Below are 21,712 nucleotides of genomic sequence, written 5' to 3'. Positions count from 1 at the left end.
AAAGGTTTTGCCTGCAAACTTTGGTTTTGAATGGGTCCCCATATTTTTTTATCGACATAGGCAGTGATGTAGTTCCTCTATGCCAAAAGAGTCCATCATTGAGACCAGACCCTAGTGACTGTGTTGCCTAGGGTCGGGTTTTCAAGGCTATAGCAGAAGCAGCTAAAGAGAGGAAAGTTCAGGCTTGTTCTGCCAAACTACATGGGGAGAATCCAGTCCAGTTTCTTTTTGTAGTTCTGATGTTTTGTGTGAGGAGAAAGCATGTTTGACAACAGGAATGAATGAATTGAACAGAATTGGAACTAAATGAAAGCGTAATTATATTTGAACATTTATGGTTGTGGTTTGTTTGATATTGAGTACTAGTCGATCCCAATGCGGGCCCTTGAGTTGTGTGACTTGGCAATATATTATTTCACAAAATGACATTGTTTTGTTTCTTGAGGTATAATTATGGACAGCATTTAGAATGCAGCTCATGTTGATATACTATATTCCCTCTTGAGCTAAAGATGTTCTCGTACACTGTCAAAGACTAGTCCAATTAGATTTACTTGTGTGCATGTCTTTTGCCTGACAGCATTGAGAATACTCTACAAATATCTACGGTCACATTTTCGGCTTGATCCATTTATGCTGGAAACATATTATCTGGAATTTAGTCATGTCACATATATAGCAGAAGACACTCATTCATAATATGGAATTAGCCTTGAGCAGGAGAAATAGTATCTGAGCACATTCAGAAAAGCAGAGGGAAGCTTGAATAGCATTTAGCATGTACAATACAGAACCTTTAAAGTATGTTTTACATTAGGAAATAGGAGAATGATAGTGTGCATGAACCCGGCATGTACTACTAACCTTTATAGGGGGACAACAGAGGGGTAGAGTGAAAATACAGCCGTTTCTCATTATTTTACCTTAGTCTTTCACTAACTACTGAACCTCTGGAGTTTACACTACTTATACTTTAGGAAATACTGTAGATAGTCACAAGATAACATCCAAAATGACAAACTGCTGGTAAGACCAGCTTGTTGAGCTAGTTAATATGATTCAACTATGCTAATAAGCTGTAGAACCCACTACACATTACTTTTTTAAATGGCATCATTTAGAATCTGTCACATATTCCAAACAAACCATTAATTTTGTTCCACTATCTGTTTGCGTGTTTACCTTTGACTATCGTGTGTACTCTTTGAGTAAAGGAAGAGAGAAAAGGTCGAAGGGAATTTAATTATTTATAGCCTGCTGTTCCCAGTCTCTATCGCGTAGACAACTGGGCGCCCTGTACAGTTAAGATCACAGGCCTTGATAACCTGGCCCTTGATTTATGGATAGCATGGGCTTTTGCAATCACCTAATGAGGGAAGCTAGAGTGTTTACATGTTTATTAAATACCCAGAACCAGCTGGGACTGGTTGGGCATACAGCATCTATCATAATATTTCTGTTTCCGTCACGGCCCACCTTAACCCCATGCTGGACTGTTTGGACACACTCAATCAGATGGCTTTGAGAACGGTGAGCAAGCGAGGCTGTTTGGCTGTAAGCTGTATGGACTGGACTGAGAGTGGTGGGTTGATTTGGAGAACACCTCACAGTCAATGTGGCACCATGAGTAATTGAGTGATGGCATGGCTACTTTGGCGCTGAAAATACCTGTTTCCCTGTTTCACAATTGTGGTTATTGTAGCAGCTACAATGTAGCTATTGAAGTTAACGTTACGAAGAGGTACTTCTGTTTACAACTTTCATCTAATTGGAGGGCTTTGCATCAAGAATGACCTCAGTGTATTATAAATAGCATTCGCAAAGAGTTTGTGTGTAATTTGTTTACTATTTTTGTTCCAAGTAACCTTGCAGTGTTGTGTTAAAGCTGTACACCCTTGTGTTCCTGCCAAAGGTACTGTAAGGAAAGGCTCATGGTTCTAGGAACAACAATAATACAAATTATTCTCAACCGGACTTTCCTGAAAACACAATTACCTTTGTTGGGTTAGCGTGGAAAAAAAGAACGCTGCATATCTCTATTTTTTCACATAAAAAAAAAACATTTTAAAAAGCACATATCGATAGAGAGAAAAAGAACACAAACCTACTGTACATATTTACTTTCTTCCTCCTTTCTTTACGATCTCCAACAGCCCTGTTGTCTGTTTCCCCCCCTGAACGAAATACTTTGCCGTTCTCATTACAGGAGGTCATGCAAAGTTTTCTCAGTAGGGGCCTGTCTACCCTGAGGCCGTTCTCAGCCAGAGAAGCCTGGGACTCACATGGTACTGTACTTACAGCCAGACCTTAGCTTCAGTTACTGGGACTTAAATGTTTAACAGCTCTCAGTCGACCAACATAAACAAGCTACTTGCAAGCTCTTTTTTGGGCCGCATAAAGACAATTTCAGGAACAGTGCTCGCTGGAAATTAGATCTTGTAATCCCTGCTATTCGTGCCTCTCTTAAAAGTGCAAGGAGGGACAAGTGGGGGTAATTCTTTTTACTGCAGTGGCGACAGGGGGGCTTTAGCTGCGCTCGTATCACCACTCTCCATCTCCCTCTCTCGCTCTCGCTCTTGCTCTCTCTCGCCTTCGTCTGTTCCCCTGTCCCGCCGAGAGGGAGACGAGAACAGCCCCACCCCCCACCCCACCCCACCCCACACCCTTTCCCTCCACCTCACCCACCTTACCCACCACCCCCTCTCCCCTCCTGGCCCTTCCCATCGCAGTCTCTGGAATACCTCAGCACCTGGTAAAGATTCCCTGCAATCCAAAAAAGTTAATGCACAACAGACGCCCTTTCTCCGTTTGGCCTTGTAAAACCTTTGCACACCAATTCCTCTTTCCATCAGAGCGATGTAATTGTCAGAAACAGAGAGCACCCAGCAAACATGGCCTCATGTTGGTATTTGGTGGGCAAGATGGGCAGAGGCTAGCCCACACAAAGCCCACACCAAGCCCACACCAGCCAAACACAGGCTAGCCCAGCACAGGCTTTCCCACAGCAATCCCACATCAGCCCAACATGATCTAGCCCAGCACTGGCTAGCATACATCAGCCCAACACAGGCTAGCCAACAACAAGCCCACATCAGCCCAACACGGGCTAACCTACATCAGCCCAACACAGGCTAGCCAACAACAAGCCCACATCAGCCCAACATGATCTAGCCCAGCACTGGCTAACCTACATCAGCCCAACACAGGCTAGCCAACAACAAGCCCACATCAGCCCAACACGGGCTAACCTACATCAGCCCAACACAGGCTAGCCAACAACAAGCCCACATCAGCCCAACACGGGCTAACCTACATCAGCCCAACACAGGCTAGCCAACAACAAGCCCACATCAGCCCAACACGGGCTAACCTACATCAGCCCAACACAGGCTAGCCAACAACAAGCCCACATCAGCCCAACACAGGCTAGCCAACAACAAGCCCAACATGGGCCAGCCCCTACCAAAACCAGCACAGGCTAGCCCACTAGTGATGTGCAGTTCGCGAATGATTTGTTCTTTTTTAACAACTATTTTTACTGACTCAAGAGTCATGATTCGTTTTTCTGAGTAACTTGTTCATTTTGTCGTTCGTTTGACCTGCTGGTAGCAATGACTACAGCAGGATTAATACCCACTCCTCCGGCTCAGCAGCCCTGAAGACGTGCTCCGAACAACAACAACTGTAAAATAGATCATGCTGCAGGTAGCAATAACAGCATGGAAAGAAAAATACATGTTTAGAATGGGTAATTGATCGCATAGTGCAAGAGTATATGCAATTAATTGATTATTTAATGTTTATATGGACCCAGCTTTGTATAGCCAAAACATACATACAGTCTCTGCTCAAATAAACGCAAATAAAAAATTGTTGTCCACATTTAATTTTTCACAGCCAACAACACGAATAAGCAACAGCAAAATCAGACAACCCCATGGTAGAATAGTTTACCTATTCAATTGTTCAGCATGTTGCATTCTATGCAAGAAACTAATATTCCCCTCGAGGCGCATTCAAATTGCAAGTGCTGCACAGGGAGAGAAATATGCATGCCCATTCATTGTGCAATATTATTAATGCAGTCGCAGGAAAACACACCTTTGAAAGCAGTTTTGATGGCCACTGTTAAAAGAGGAGGATCACAGACCTTTCTAGTGTTAGTAGGCCACACTTGTTTAGCAAATCCAAGAAATTAGTAGGTCTAAAATGCACCATTTTAGAACCTAAGTTCTAAAACCTTGGTTGGCTGAGTGCCAGAGGAACGTTTTTTGGGGGGGGCTAGCAACAAGATAGCCTAATGTTTAGACTTTAGAATTTGTGATCTGGCTAATGATTAGCCCAATGGGGTAAATGCAGATGGACAACCCTCAGCCTATTTATTTATAGCCACTATGCTGCATCAGGTGGGCCACATCAGGTGATAATGCTTATTGCTAAATGGCACACCTGCCTGATAATATGGAACAATATGTTATTGGGCTCATTTCTGGAGGGGCAAATTATATTTTAGATGTCAGAATCATTTTATTTTCATTCATTTTGGAGTCGAATGTCCTTTTAAAAAGTCACCAGAACTGAGCTTCTCACAGTCATTCTCCCCCAAAAAATGTTAGATCCCTCCGCGACCTGTAGTATGCTGGGATATGTGCTTTTGTCAGTATTATATTGTTTAGGCTAGTAAATTATATAATATTTCAACCAGCCAGAACCACTGCCCAGTCCACTGCCAGAGTAGCAGTAGTGGTGAATAATACCCCAGCAGACACTGGCTCTGGGATGGTTATAGAGTGTGTAAAGGCGTCAGCATGCTTTAGTTATGGCTGGCACCTTGCCGAACTCGGCTAGGCGAACCGAACGAGTGTGCTTGTATACTCCCTTAAAAGACCTTCCCTTGGAAAATGCTAAAAAAGCGTCAATAGTACTGTTTGTCCATTTTGAGATGCCGTAGCCAGTATACGCTTCCTCAATATAGTCAAAACAGGCAAATATATTGATAAAAGTCACCTTGTCCTAGAGAGTTTTACACGGTCATCAAAACGTCACTCCAGAGTAAGCAAGCCTACACGAAACACAGCCCTTATTTTAAGTGTTTCTAAAAATCCCCTATGGGAAAAATGAATGGTTGAAAAAGGATTGGAACCATTTCCTTCTTTGACCGCTAGGTTTTATGGGTATTATGACTCATACTGTGGTACTCAATAGGCATGGCCCTGAACATGGGAGTTCAAGATGGCATTGATTTGACAACGTTCCTTTGTATTTCTTTGTACACAACATACACCTTAACACCTTAATGATTACAAGAATACCCATAACATGATGCAGCCACCACTATGCTTGAAAATATGAGAGCGGTACTCAGTAATGTGTTGTATTGGATTTGCCCCAAACATAACACTTTTTATTCAGGACAAAAAGTGAATTGTTTTGCCACATTTTTTGCAATATTACTTTAGAGCCTTGTTGCAAACAGGATGCATGTTTTGGAATATGTTTATTCTGTACAGGCTTTCTTCTTTTCACTCTGTCAATTAGGTTAGAATTGTGGAGTAACTACAATGCTGTTGATCCATCCTCAGTTTTCTCCTATCACAGCCATTAAACTCTGTAACTGTTTTAAAGTCATCATTGGCCTCATGGTGAAATCCCTGAGCGGTTTCCTTCCTCTCCAGAAACTGAGTTAGAAAGGATGCATGTATCCTTGTAGTGACTGGGTGTATTGATACACTATCCAGTATAATTACCTGGGGCGGCAGGTAGCTTCGTGGTTAAGACCGTTGTGCCAGTAACTGAAAGGTCACTGGTTCTAATCCCCGAGCCAACTAGGTGAAAATCTGTCAATGTGATTGCTCCTGTAAGTTGCTCTGGATAAGAGTGTCTGCTAAATGACTAAAATGTAATTAATAACTTCACCATGTTCAATGTCTGCTTTTTTTTTACCCTGGTCTCTGTGGTTGAATCTGTGATTGAAATTCACTGCTCGGCTGAGGGACCTTAATTGTATGTGTGGGGTACAGAGATGAGGTAGTCATTCAAAAATCATGTTAAACACTATTATTGCACACAGAGTGAGTCCATGCAACTTATTATGTGACTTGTTAAGCACATTCTTACTCCTGAACTTATTTAGGCTTGCCATAACAAAGGGATTGAATACTTCTTGACTCAAGACATTTCAGCTTTTCATTTTTAATTAATTTGTCAAAATTTAGAAAAACATAATTCCACTTTGACAATATAGGGTATTGTGTGTAGGCCAGTGACACAAAATCTCAATTGAATCATTTTTTAATTCAGGCTGTAACAAAATAAAATGTGGAAAAAGTCAAGGGATGTGAATACTTTCTGAAGGCACTGTGTGTGTATTGTTCTGTTTCAGACTCTCACAGTCCTGCTGTGTTTTGGGTAGTCCTTTTCCCTGTTAGGAATTAGCACCTAGAGCTACAGACACATTTATGTCTCATCCAATCACCAACGGCGCTTAATAAATCCAGACCTAAGGTGGACTGAAACCAGAAACACACTCCCCCTATGGATCTAACACTAATGGTTCCTACAGGCCCCCACCCCCTGTTCATATACACACATACACACAGCGCGCGGGTGCACACACGCACACGCACAGCAGCCTCGGCAGCAGATTAACACAGCCTTTGTTCACGGCGGTGCGGCCTTGGGACAACACCAGTGCCAGACCTCGTCTCCAGCTACTCCCTCAGAGGCGGCGTAGAAATGCAGCCGGCGCTCCCAGCAAGTCTCTGCCCCAGCAAATCACTCATTTTCTTACAATTGCCTCCTTTCCTGCGCATGGCTGGGTGCGAGTGTCGCCCGTCTGCCTGCCATTGTGTGCTAATTTAAGGCCCATTATTTGAAGTAACAAATGTGCGCCGGCAGAGTCACTTTCACATTTATACTTTGCACCAGAGTGGAAGTCTTCCCACAGCTATGGATCAAAGGTCCTCTCTATTGTGTGCAACTTCCTGTTTCCCTTTTTAGCTCCAGGTTGTTGTTTTTTCTCGCCCTGCTCCTCCTGTTGGTTCACAGCCCACGGCACTAGACCTCCTCAGACTGGACGCCATGACGGACAAGCTTGAGAATCTGACCTTTCACCCCTCGGCGGCGTGAACAGGTGATTTGTGGGAAGAAGAAAAGGAGGGGACTGGTGAGAGTAGAGCTCATGCTCCTCATATATCTTGGGTCGCAGGGTAAAATCTGTCTTCCATGGTCTTACTCTCAGTGGAGGAGGTCATTAATGGCAAGACACCTCATCATACTGTATATCTGTGGTTCATCGGCTAGCCGCAGACATTTGTGTTAGATGATTTAAAGCAAAGTTGCCTTGGCCTTATGCCAAAGTATTTTCCAAGTAAATTTAATCTCATGACTTGAACAATATACTGTATGTTAGTTTTACTTCTCAATTAGTATAACAATTTTGTATGAGCATGTGTATCATTTGTGAAGCAGTATAGTTAGGGCGCTAGCAAGGATATTGACAGGGCCACAATATCTTGTACATGGAATGTTTACCTATTATCTTGCCATCAAACTGAGCTATAGAATTTATTTTACCTTGTCCTCAGAAACCTTTATTTTATCATCTGTCCTTTCCTACTGTATTCCACCACATACACACGCTACTCTCCAGTACCATTCACTTGGGCCTTAGGCCATGGGTCTCGGAGTTCGTGGGCAACAAAGAACGATGGAGAAATTTACAGCTGCGCAGAGAGAAGTCTCACTCCCACTGGCATCACAGAGTGACCATCACGCCATAGTGCTCTAATGAAACACCCCTGAAGCCTGTGAAACCGGGGACGTTGTGTGTCTTACCAGGCACAGTTTATGACCACTTCCTGAACCCTTTGATGAGGGCTTATACTGGGGACGTTTGTGACGGATTATACAAATGTCTTGTTTTGCATTGGGGCAATACCGCTGCAATGTTGCCACTTATAAATGTCTTTATAGTTTCCTCTGTGTAGTCAGCATAGCATGCTGACTGAATTAGCAACAGAGACGCACTGATAAGCTACTAAAGGGAAATTTGGTAAGTCTGCCTTATGTCACGGAATGTTATTTTTGTTGTCATCATCCATTGATAAACAATGGGCTCATATCTTGTCGCGAAACCTGAGCTTTCCTGAACATTTAATAAGGGTAAATTAGACCGTTATGCCTAAAAGTTATTGGTCTAACGAGGAAAGAAGCTTAATAGAGGGAAAAACATCGTGATCTGTTTAGAGCAGCCCTTTCAAGTGGTTCCCCTGTCCCTCATTTAGGCTTTTGTTCTCCAACGACAGAGCATAAACATGGGAGTATAAACCTGGTTAATGAGTGATGTCACGAAAGCCCTGTACCCAATGCCAGTTCACCAGATCCTGAACAACAGCCTTTGAGTAACCTCCCCTCACAAACAGGGGTCACACACATATACACACACATACGTGCACACACACAAACACACTTATATACACACAGACACACACGTATACACACACACACACACAGACACACTGTCTGAGTCAGAGGTAAACAAAAGTCAGGATATGAGAGCGGTGGCGCGGTGGCACGGGGGCCTGTAACGTAATGGCCAAAGAACTTGTCTCCAGGCCCTGCTTCAGTAATTAGGCTACACACTGAAGGTGAAAGGGACTCTCGTCCTAACTTGTCATTAGGGAGAGGACAGAGGAGCAGAGCCTCGGAGGGGGTGGGGGTGGAGGAGGGAGAGGCCAGTAGTGCTTTGATGCTAGCATGTCATCTCGCTCCAGGTGGAGACTCTATCTATGTTAATGTGTAATGGCTCCTGTGGGCCTCTATCAAGGCCCTGTGGGCTCGTATGATGGGGGAGTTGCATTGCTCATGAGACTTTAGGTCAAACTCCCCACTTCCAGGTCTCACGAGCCTCTGTGAGTCACAAGCGTAGTGTGGATGGTCACAGAGGAATACAGGGCTTATAAAGACTGTTTACGGTGAAACATTTATTTCCTTTCCTTCTTGGTATGGTAATGTATCATCTACTGTAGTTGTGCAGTGATATATCCAAAGGCGAAAGCAGGTTCGATTTATGATCAATTCATGAGCCAACAAACCATCTTTATTTTGATAAGAAGAGAAAGCTATGGATTTATGTTAGGCACACATGCCAAATTACTGTTACCTAATAAGATTTAACGACCAAACAAATATCATTTGAGATAGCAAAATTGATTGATTCAAGTTGGCACGCTTATAACACTCCCTACACACAGTAGTAAGAAGATTTTTTCCTGAAAAGTGCATTGCTTCATTGAAGGCGTGTAACATAAAGTACATACCTAAAACTAATACATAAAAGATGTATATTTTTGCCATTATTAATGTATTTAACTGTTGTACATTTCTTTCAGTAGGGGGGATGGATAGTGACCAAGTGATGGCTCACCCCAGGTTTGTCAAGCTCTCTGCTGGACCCTGCATGTTTCTCCCATATCAGTCCTGCAGAAGACTCCCTGCAAGACCACACTCTGTTCTGAGGAACAAATACAGACAAATGTATTTCATCCTCTTCTTCTAAAGTTCAGATGCCTGACACACATTGGGGCGCAATGTCTTTGAGCATGTGGGTGTCTCAGAGGGGCTTAAGGGGGCATGGGATGAGAGGGAGGGTGGGTGGAGTGGTGAAGTGGGGGGTTAGCACGGGCGGGGGGGGGGGGGGGGGGGGGGGGGGTCACTGTGCCCCAGGGCCCAGGCTCTGCGTTGGGCCACAGAGGCCAGTGTTGGGGATGGGGGCTCTGGGAGTTAATTGCTAGTATGGAGGATGATGCTAAGTGTATGTGGCTGGAGCCAGTGAGCTCCTGCTGCATATTCACTCTGTCTAAGAGCATCGCAGCATCTGTCAGCGACGCGCAAGCGACGGGCCGGCCATTGTCCTACACAGTGCAGCAGGGAGAGATAGTCTGCTGGGATGGACTGGGGAACAGGCATGTGGAGGGACAGGGGAACAGGCGTGGAGAGGGAAAGGGGAACAGGCATGTGGAGGGAAAGGGGGTGGCATGCATAGAAACTTATAGCTTTCTTGTGGCATAATTTTGCAAAATAACTATGAATTAACAGACTTCATTTCAAATAATTGTCAACATACAGTGCATTCGGAAAGTATTCAGACCCCTTGACTTTTCCACATTTTGTTACTAAATGTATTTATTTATTTTCTCATCAATCTACACACAAAAATAAAAAAACAGAAATACCATATTTACATAAGTATTCAGACCCTTTGCTAGGAGACTCGAAATTGAGCTCAGGTGCATCCTGTTTCCATTGATCATCTTTGAGATGTATCTACAACTTGATTGGAGTCCACCTATGGTCAATTCAATTGATTGGACACGATTTGGAAAGGCACACACCTGTCTATATGAGGTCCCACAGTTGACAGTGCATGTCAGAGCAAAAAACAAACCATGAGGTCGAAGGAATTGTCCGTAGAGCTCCGAGACAGGATTGTGTCGAGGCACAGATCTGGGGAAGGGTACCAAAACATTTCTGCGGCATTGAAGGTCCCCAAGAACACAGTGGCCTCCATCATTCTTAAAAGGAAGAAGTTTGGAACCACCAAGACTCTTCCTAGAGCTGGCCACCTTGTCAAACTGAGCAATCGGGGGAGAAGGGCCTTGGTCAGGGAGATGACCAAGAACCCGATGATCATTCTGACAGAGCTCCAGAGTTCCTCTGTGGAGATAGGAGAACCTTCCAGAAGGACAACCATCTCTGGAGCACTCCACCAATCAGGCCTTTATGGTAGAGTAGCCAGACGGAAGCCACTCCTCAGTAAAAGGCACATGACAGCCCAGAAACAAGATTCTCTGGTCTGATGAAAACAAGATTGAATTCTTTGGCCTGAATGCCAAGTGTCACGTCTGGAGGAAACCTGGCACCGTCCCTATGGTGAAGCATGGTGGTGGCAGTATCATGCTGTGGGGATGTTTTTCAGCTGCAGGGACTGGGAGACTAGTCAGGATTGAGGGAAAGATGAATGGAGCAAAGTACAGAGAGATCCTTGATGAAAACCTACTCCAGAGCGCTTCAGACTGGGGTGAAGGTTCACCTTCCAACGACCCTAAGCACACAGCCAAGACAACGCAGGAGTGGCTTCGGGACAAGTTGAGTGGCCCAGCCAGAGCCCGGACTTGAACCCGATCAAACATGTCTGGAGAGACCTGAAAATAGCTGTGCAGCGACACTCCCCATCCAACCTGACAGAGCTTGAGAGGATCTGCAGAGAAGAATGGGAGAAACACCCCAAATACAGGTGTGCCAAGCTTGTAGCGTCATACCCAATAAGACTTGAGGCTGCAATCGCTGCCAAAGGTGCTTCAACAAAGTACTGAGTAAAGGGTCTGAATACTTATGTAAATGTGATATTTCAGTTGTTTTTATTGTTCAGAAAAACCTGTTTAAGCTTTGTCATTATGGGGTATTGTGTGTAGATTGATGAGGGGGAAAAAACGATTGAATCCATTTTAGAATAAGGCTGTAACGTAACAAAATGTGGAAAAAGTCAAGGGGTCTGAATACTTTCCGAATGCACTGTATAACATCACATTAAGGTGTGGGACACTAACTGTATTACAAGGAACAATAGCAGATCTACTTCGCTCCCCCAGCTGGCATATTCTGTCGGTTCACAAGTCACCTGTGGGAACATGGCGTCTCTCAACACGTGACAACAGAAAGAGTTGGACACTACTATCCAAGCAATTGTTCGAGAGGAAATGACCTCTGCCCTCGACTTGCAATTAAAACCGATAAATTAATCTCTTGCACGGCTCAATTCTAAAGTAGATTCTAAAGTAGATACCTACTCAACTAAAGTGGAACATTTGGAGACAGCTGCCAATGTGACAGAGGGGCGACTCCATGACCTGGAAACAGTGCAAACTAAGCTAGAAGGGGAAATCAATCTCCTAAAAAAGAAAACAGAATCACTTAAAAATAATTCCTATAAATGCTGCTGAAACAGAGGGCGACCTACAACGAGGTGAGATCCCAGCTATACAAGCTAAACCTGAGATGCGGCTTCATCCACCCGTCAAAACTCATCTTGACCTTCCAGAATATAACACACACGTTTTCCACTGCGAAGGAGGCTCAAGACTTCTTCGAGATGCACATCAAGCCCAACACACAAGGGGACGAGCCGACAGATCTAGGCTAACCCCAATTTGACTAGCTCAATACTCAGGTATGCTATCAATGCACAATCACGCAGCCATGGCTATGATGCTGCCCTCAGCATAAGTCAATGATGAGGACATTCCCTCAATTGGGTAAAAGGAACACTATTATTATTATTATTGCTGAACATTGGATATCGTTATTATTATATTGCCTATGGTCCAGGACATTTAGACAATGAAGACTCCATTCCGATTAATGAACAATGGACAATATATTGAAGTGTCAAACAGACAGGGGTTGCTTCTTTGTAGGGCTGCAGCGCATTGCATCATTATGGGTTAAACTCTTTAGGATAGATGGCCAGTCCCATATGGGCTACCACACAATTCATTTTTATCTTCCTGTTGATGGCAGTCCCTCTCCATTTACACTGCTGAATTTATCTCCCAGGGAGGACTTGGCCTACAGGCCATGATTAATTATTGTGAAGATCTAGATTATAGACTGCATGTCTTACACATACTATAGAGCACATACACTGAGTGTACAAAACATTAAGAACACCTGCTCTTTCCATGACATAGATTGACCAGGTGAATCCAGGTGAAAGCTATGATCCCTTATTGATGTCACCTGTTAAATCCACTTCAATCAGTGAAGATGAAAGGGAGGAGACGGGTTAAAACCTCTTAAATGTAATGTCAAAAATGTAGATTTACGCCTAAATAGACATACCCAAAAGTAACTGCTTTTAATGAGCAGTTATATGATAAGGACATGCATAAATGTGGTATTATTGGAAAGAAAACACCTGGGAGATTATAAGGAACTATAAGGAACTAGTCAGAACATAGGAAAAAAAGGAACTAGTCAGAACATAGAAAAAAAAAAAGAAAAAAAAAAAAAAAAAAGAACATAGATAGGAATGGCACAGTTCAGATCACACAAGATGAAGCACACACAAAGTAGCCATTTTTTATTTTTTTTATTTTGAAAGTCATCTTTCATGGACAAGCTATAAGTCAATTATTGATGAAAAGAGATGGAAACACATCAGATCGCTTACACAACAAGTCAAACACTTCTGGGGGAGGGGGGGGGGGGGGATTGATAGACACAACAGCTAGAACTTTACAGACGTTTTAGTAAGGGGTGTCAGGTGCGGTCAAGGGACATCTCCAAGTGTCCCCTCAATCTCTCCAAAGTGTCATATGTATGTAAATGAGGTAATTCCACTGTTATTACACATTGAATAAACCTAAAAGTTATTGGTCACTATAAAAACACAATTTCTACAATATCATCCTCTCTCAAACAGTGGGTGGTGTCAGGGGACATCCAGGGGACATCCAAGTGTCCTTTCAACCTATCCAAAGTGTCCGAATGGGGTAATTCCACTACTATTACACACTAAATAAGCCTAAAAGGTAACCAGGCTTGACTCTTGCAAGACGATCATACCCTGCACTCCCCTTCTTCTTGTCATTCTCCTCATACTTTTGTGGGTCGCTCATGTGAAGAGTACGGTTGATGGCCAAGAAACGGTTTTTGCTCATGAGGCAGGGAACTTGAATCAGTAGAGCAGGGACTTGCTCCGCTTGTCAACTAGTCTTGATACCTTCACCAGTCCCATGTATATCACCAGGGAAATGTACGAGAGCATGTTGCCCATGGTGACATGTTTCCATTGCATCTTCTTCCCCCTCTGCTGCTTCTTGTCCCCATACTTATTGGTATTGGAAACTAGTGTCCTCAGCACAGAGGTGGTGAAGTAGAGCTGAAACAGCTGGAAGGAGGTGTATGTTTGAGTACTGTCCAACTGTGGGCCTACAGGTCGTTTGGGTCTGAACCTGGGTGGTACTGGCTCCACAATCTTCAATGACTGTATGCCATCTGTCCTCAGATTCATCTGCCTCTGTTGTGCTGGTTCCAGTGCTGGTTCCAGTGCCCCTAGCTCTGTTCCTCCCTCTTCTCTGTGAGGCCTAGGTGTTCTCCCTGCCCCCGCACCTCTAGATGAACTGGCTGAGAGGGGAGTGGAGCCAGGACATGCTGTGGGGGTAGTGGAAGTGGAGTTGGGCCTTTGTGGAGTGGTGGAGCTTGAACCATCAGTAGAGACAGCATTAGAGACAGCAGTGGGGGTTGTGGATCTGGCAGTGGAGGGTGAAGACCTTGACCGGCAGGGGCACTTGCTGGGGGATGGTCTGCTCCCAAACATCATCATCTTCTCTGTGGGGAATACAATAAAGGAATATAAAGGGGTAAATATTTCTGTAAGATATACATCATTACAGTTGACTAATTTTACAAAACTACATTACTGTAATGTAAAATAAATATACTAAAAGATAACACCCAGCCTAAACTTTGTTACAAATTCCCTGCTGGTGACTTTTAGCACACCATCTCACAGCCCTCTCTCAGAGACAAACTCTGTAAATGTCTCCTTCAGTAAGCTCCCCTCCCCACTAGACAAAGCAGGCCAGGGGGATTGTAAACTGGCCCTTCACAACTGGCCAAGTGAGAGAGAGCAGTAAGCTCACCTCTGTCCGCAAAGCATCTCAGAGTATGAGTTCTGATCTAGGAGCAGTTTTGATTTTTAGATCATAATGGCGCCTGAGGGGATGGCTGCCGTTTTATGGACTCTTAACCAACCGTGCTATTTTGTGTGTTTTTTCGCATTGTTTGAAACTTATTTTGTACATAATGTTGCTGCTACCGTCTCTTATGACCGAAAAGAGCTTCTGAACATCAGAACAGCAATTACTCACCTTGAACTGGACTAATAATTTTTCTTTAATGAGTCGGACGAGAGGGATTTGCTCCAGACACCCGACAGGGCCCTCATCCCCATAAGTGTTCCCTCTGCTTCCTTGTCTGTGTGGGTGATTGTTTATTGTGGAGGTTAGTGAAGCTCGGTGGAGCTCGTGTATTTTTGTATCGACGGGAGTATTTCCCGTGTGCCTTGTATTTTCCAGTGCGCCTGTTTTGTGCCCTGGAGTGTGTTTGACACATTTCTGCGTAAACCTGTTTTTTGCGGATTAAAGCCTGTTATTCTGTGATTTACCCTCCTGTGCCTGACTCCTTCAACACCACCACATCATAGAATCACCCACCCGCTATGGAGTCAGCGGGAGAGATGCGCATGCCTGGAGTCGTGGAACGGGTCCAGGAGCATTCAACTATGCTAGCCAGCTTGGGTGAAGCGATGGATCGGGTTCTTCAGGTCGTCCAATGCCTGGAGAGGAGAGAGCCCGATCTGTCGAGACCAGCTGGCCAACCGGATCCCACCACCTACACCCCAGCACCCAGAGGGATCCAGATATCCCGACCACGGGAGTTCGACGGGACAGCGGCGCTGTGCCAAGGATTCCTTCTCCAACTGGAGCTCTACTTCTCCAGCATCCGGCCGGTCCCATCGGAGCGGGAGAAGGTGTCCGCCCTCATCTCCTGTCTCTCAGGGAAAGCCCTGGAGTGGGCCAACGCGGTGTGGAACGAAGGAGGAGCCGCGTTGGAGAACTACGGGGAGTTCGCTCGCCTCTTCCGGGCGGTCTTCGATCACCCGCCCGAGGGTCGAGAGGCGGGCGAGCGGCTGGACCACCTGAGGCAGGGGACGAGAACTGCACAGGACTTCGCATTGGAGTTTCGAACTCTGGCAGCTGGGTCCGGGTGGAACGAGTGGGCCCTGATCTACCATTTCCGGTGCCAACTGTGAGAGGACGTCCGACGGGAGCTAGCCTGCCGTGACACCATGTTGTCCTTCTCGCAACTGGTGGACATGGCCATTCGTTTGGACAACCTGCTGGCAACCAGAGGACGTCCTGGAGGAGGTCTGCCCGTTTCCATCCCGGCCGACTCGGATCCAGAACCGATGGAGATGGGTGGAACCGCTAGTCGAGAGAGCGGAGGACGAAAACGCCAGTGCCACACTGGTGGCTCGAAGGGACATTTCACCACACGTTTTCGTCAACGCTCTTCTGGGTTTGGAAGCGGCAGGCAGGGCACTCTCGCATCACCCCAGGTATCGAACACCCACACTCGTTCAGAGCCCTCTGCTGCGCACTGTAAAATAAACATCTCCTTTCCTGAGCACATGGTAGTTCCCCAGTGTAAGGCGCTAGTCGATTCAGGCGCAGCTGGGAACTTTATGGACAGGGCATTCGCACACCGTATAGGCATTCCATTGATTCCCCTATCCATTCCACGCCCCATCAGAGCACTTGATAGTCGACCATTAGGGTCCGGGTTGGTTAAGGAAGTTACTGCACCAGTCACCATGATTACCCAGGAGACTCATTGTGAGCAGGTTACTTTTTCCATTATTGAGTCTCCTGCTTTCCCTGTGGTATTAGGTATCCCTTGGCTAGCACTCCACAACCCCTCCATCTCATGGCCGCAGAGGGTTCTCACGGGGTGGTCGCGAGAGTGTCAGGGTAGGTGTCTAGGTGTTTCCGTTGGTGCAACCACGGTGGAAAGTCCAGACAGTACCTCCACTGTGCGCATTCCCCCTGAATACCTCGATCTGGCGCAAGCGTTCTCTAAAACACAGGCGACTAAATTACCACCTCATCGGGCGGGGGATTGCGCGATAAACCTCCGGGTAGACGCTGTACCTCCCAGGAGTCATATATACCCCCTGTCACAGGCTGAAACGGTGGCTATGGAAACATATGTCACTGAGTCCCTGCGCCATGAGTATATACGTCCCTCCACTTCACCCGCCTCCTCAAGTTTCTTCTTTGTGAAGAAGAAGGACGGAGGTCTGCGCCCGTGCATTGATTATCGACCATTGAACAGGGAGACGATAATATTTAGTTATCCTCTCCCCCTCATTCCTTTAGTGATTGAATCAATGCATGGGGCGCGCTTCTTCACCAAATTAGATCTCAGGAGTGTGTACAACCTGGTGCGTATCCGAGAGGAAGATGAGTGGAAGACAGCATTCAGCACAACCACGGGGCATTATGAATACCTGGTGATGCCCTATGGTTTGATGAATGCTCCCTCAGTTTTCCAGTCCTTTGTGAACGAGGTTTCTGGACATGCTTGGTCGCGGTGTAGTGGTCTACATCGATGACATCCTGGTGTATTCCGCTACATGCGCCGAGCATGTGTCCCTTTATGCTAAGGCAGAGAAGTGTATGTTTTTCCAGCAGTCCGTCTACTTCCTTGGATACCGCATTTCCACCTCAGGTGTGGAGATGGAGGGAGATCGCATTTCAGCCGTGCGTAATTGGCTGACTCCAACCACGGTTAAGGAGGTGCAGCGCTTCCTTGGCTTTTCCAACTACTATCGGAGGTTTATCCGGGGCTTTGGCAAGGTCGCAGCTCCCATTAACTCCCTGTTGAAGGGTGGGCTGTTCCGGCTCCGCTGGTCTGCTGAGGCTGACCTGGCCTTCAGCAAACTGCGGGGTCTGTTCACCTCAGCCCCAGTACTGGCCCACCCCGATTCATCACTACCGTTCGTAGTGGAGGTGGATGCGTCCGAGGTTGGGATAGGACCTGTCCTTTCTCAACGCTCGGGTACGCCACCCAAGCTCCGCCCCTGTGCGTTCTTCTCGAAGAAGCATAGCCCGGCGGAGCAGAACTACGGAGTTGGTGATCGGGAGCTGTTGGCTGTTGTCCGAGCCTTGACCGTGTGGAGGCATTGGCTCGAGGGGGCAAAACACCCTTTACTCGTCTGGACGGACCACGGTAACCTGGAGTACATCCGGGCAGCAAGGAGGTTGAATCCTCGCCAGGCCAGGTGGGCTCTATTCTTCACTCGGTTTGACTTCACTCTATCATACATCCTGGGTACGAAGAACGTGAAGGCAGACGCACTGTCCCGGCTGTATGACACAGAGGAGAGGCCCAGTGACAACACCCCCATACTGCCAGCCTCCTGCATTGTGGCGCCGGTAGTATGGGCGATGGATGCGGATATAGAGCAGGCATTACGCACGGATCCCTCTCCACCTCAGTGTCCAGATGGGCTACAATACGTGCCTGCTCTTATCCGTGATCGTCTGATCTACTGGGCACACATGTCACCCTCCTTTGGTCACCCAGGTATCGGCCATACAGTGCGCTGCCTGACCGGAAAATACTGGTGGCCTACCTTGGCTAAGGATGTGAGGGTGTATGTCTCCTCCTGCTCAGTGTGCGCCCAGACTAAGGCACCTAGGCACCTCCCAGCTGGTAAGTTACAACCTTTACCAATTCCACAACGACCATGGTCTCACCTAAGTGTTGATTTTCTAACTGATCTTCCCCTCTTCCAAGGTAACACCACCATCCTGGTCGTTGTGGACCGCTTTTCTAAAGCCTGCCGCCTTCTTCCTCTGCCAGGTCTCCCCACGGCTCTGCAAACTGTGGAGGCCCTGTTTACACACGTCTTCCGGCTCTACGGGGTACCAGAGGATATAGTGTCTGACCGAGGTCCCCAGTTCACGTCCAAGGTCTGGAAGGCGTTCATGGAATGTCTGGGGGTTCTCGGTCAGCCTGACCTCTAGGTTCCACCCCGAGAGTAATGGGCAGATGGAACGGGTAAATCAGGACGTGGGTAGATTCCTGCGGTCCTACTGCCAGGACAGGCCGGGGGAGTGGTCGGTGTTCTTGCCATGGGCAGAATATGCCCAGAACTCTCTCCGCCACTCCTCCACTAACCTAACGCCTTTCCAGTGTGTTCTAGGTTACCAACCGGTTCTGGCACCATGGCACCAGAGCCAGACCGAGGCTCCTGCGGTGGATGCCTGGTTTTGGCGCACAGAGGAGACATGTGATGCTGCCCACGTTCACCTCCAATGCGCCATGCTTCGTCAGAAGGCCAACGCTGACCGCCACCGCAGTGAGGCCCCCGTCTTTGTACCGGGGGATCGGGTCTGGCTCTCGACCCGGAATCTGCCCCTCCGCCTGCTCTTCCGGAAGCTGAGCCTGCGGTTTGTGGGGCCATTCAAAGTCCTGAGGAGAGTCAACGAGGTCACTTATAGGTTATTACTTCCCCCTGATTACTGTATTAACCCCTCGTTTCATGTGTCTCCCCTCAGGCCGGTGGTAGCTGGTCCGCTCCAGGAGTCTGAGGTCCCTCCACCTCCTCTGGACATCGAGGGGGCCCCGGCGTACTCTGTCCGCTCCATCCTGGATTTGAGGCGTGGGGTGGGGGGCCTTCAGTACCTCGTGGAGTGGGAGCGGTACGGTCCGGAGGAACGGTGCTGGGTACCAGTGAGGGATATCCTCGATCCCTCCATGTAACGGGATTTCCACTGTCGCCATCCGGCTCGCCCTGCTCCGCGTCCTCCTGGCCGTCCCCGAGGATGGGGTCGGCGCGCTGCTGGGAGAGCGCATCAAGGGGGGGATACTGTCACGAACTCTACCTACATGTACATATTACCTCAATTACCTCGACTAACCGGTGCCCCCACACATTGACTCGGTACCGGTACCCCCTGTATATAGCATCGCTATTGTTATTTTTACTGCTGCTCTTTAATTATTTGTTACTTTTATTTCGTATTATTTTATATTGTATTTTTTTGTGTGATTTTTTTTTTGGTATTATTTCTTAAAACTGCATTGTTGGTTAAGGGCTTGTAAGTAAGCATTTCACTATAAGGTTGTATTCACCTGTTGTATTCGGCGAATGTGACAAATACAATTTTATTTTATTTGGACACTGTCTGGAGAGTGTCTCACTAACGGACCGTGAGTCGCAGCCATCTTGAAATGGGCTTGTGGGTGTGACCTGCCCTTTTATGACTGTATGCCTATATATGGTACTAAGTCGCACCAAAAATGGTATGGTATGGCTGGAAAGCCAAGATCCCCAGCTTTCAAGTGACACCCTGTATTCAGGCATAGGGACTACAGTTATCATTTAAGACAACATTGAATAAAACATTTCTTGAAGGTCCCCTATTTAGGGGACCCTACATTTAAGTGGTTAAATAAGGATTGTTAAGCCTTGACACAATTGAAACATGAATTGTGTATGTGTTTCATTCAGAGAGTGAATGGGCAAGACAAAATATTTAAGTGCCTTTGAACTGGGTATGGTAGTAGGTGTCAAGAACTGCAACGCAGCTGGGTTTTTCACACTCAACAGTTTCCCATGTGTATCAATAATGGTCCACCACCCAAAGGACATCCAGCCAACTTGACACAACTGTGGGAGGCATTGGAGTTAACATGGCCCAGCAACCCTGTGGAATGCTTTCGACACCTTGCACAGTCCATGGCCCGACAAATTGAGGCTGTTCTGAGGGCAAAGGGGAGAAGGTGTTCCTAATATCAGCTGAGTAAGTCTTATTAAAGAGACACCTTACCTGACTTGTGCAGTTGAGTATTTTTTTTACCAAGGGTAGAAGCCCACAGTTGGCAGTTGTGACAAGACTTACAATTTAGACTACACGTGTGGCAAGAGCCAGGGGCCTGTTGGAGGTTGAACTGAACTTCTACTACAAATTCTACAACTTGTACCTCCACTATGAACTGGGCGTTTTTGCAGGGCCTGCTTAATAAGTACTCCACGGCGTTCAGTCGTATCTGGCTCTCCGTCGTCTTCATCTTCAGACTCATGGTCTTCGTCGTGGCTGCGGAGAAGGTGTGGGGTGACGAGCAGAAAGACTTTGACTGCAACACCCGCTAACCTGGCTGCCACAACGTCTGTTACGACCACTTCTTCCCTGTCTCCCACAGCCGGCTCTGGGCACTCCAGCTCATCTTCGTCACCTGTCCCTCGCTCCTGGTCGTCCTCCATGTTGCGTACAGAGATTAACGAGAGCGGAAACACTGTCTGAAGCACGGCGAGGGATGCACCCGTCTTTATGACAATATGGGGAAGAAGCGTGGCGGCCTGTGGTGGACCTACTTCTTCAGTCTGCTGTTCAAGATGGTGGTGGACGGCGTGTTCATCTTCCTGTTGTTTTACATCTACGAGGCGTACTTCTTCCCGCTGGCGGTGAAGTGCTCAGAGGACCCCTGTCCCAACGAGGTGGACTGCTTTATTGCCAGACCAACAGAGAAGCGAGTGTTCACAGTCTTCATGGTGGTGGTTAGCTTCGTGTGTATCCTCCTGCAGGGAGTGTATCGGCGGTGGAGGGCCCCGTGCCATCAGGGAGAGCCCCCGGTTCACCATGCCAGCTACCATACCCCTGACAGCGAACGATAACTCTGTGTTCAAGAAGTCTGAACTGGAGAAGATGAAGATGGCTGATGGTGGAGTGACTGAGACAGAGAGCCCTGCTCCGGGTTACAGTGTGGCTATCTCCTAAGACTGTTATCTTTAATTCTGGTCCTGGAGACGCCATAGCTTGTGCAGGCTTTCGTTCATGCCCAGTACTAATACATGATTAGATGCATCTAATCAAGGCATTGGTGATTGGTTGATCAGTTGTGTGTTGGTACTGGTCCGGAACAAAAGCCTATGGAAAGCCTATGGAGCGTTTGGCAGTAATCAAGGCATTGGGGGCCAGTATGAAAAAAAAAAATTATAATGTATGCACTCACTAACTGTAAGTCGCTCTGGATAGGAGCGTCTGCTAAATGACTAAAAATGTAAATGTAAATATTT

General features: G+C 46.7%; 1 pseudogene across 1 annotated transcript; it reads left to right on the top strand.

The window, feature by feature from the left end:
• The first annotated feature begins 20,626 nt into the window (after positions 1-20,626).
• Positions 20,627-21,413, top strand: LOC311120384 (gap junction beta-4 protein-like; annotated as a pseudogene). Its single transcript has one exon. The product of its transcript is annotated as a gap junction beta-4 protein-like (transcript).
• Positions 21,414-21,712: the final 299 nt, after the last annotated feature.

Source organism: Coregonus lavaretus (assembly GCF_964263955.1).
Source record: "Coregonus lavaretus genome assembly, contig: HAP1_SCAFFOLD_3159, whole genome shotgun sequence".
Classification (NCBI taxonomy): domain Eukaryota; kingdom Metazoa; phylum Chordata; class Actinopteri; order Salmoniformes; family Salmonidae; genus Coregonus; species Coregonus lavaretus.
Note: the sequence above shows the minus strand (reverse complement) of the source record. Positions and strands in the feature narration are given on the sequence as shown.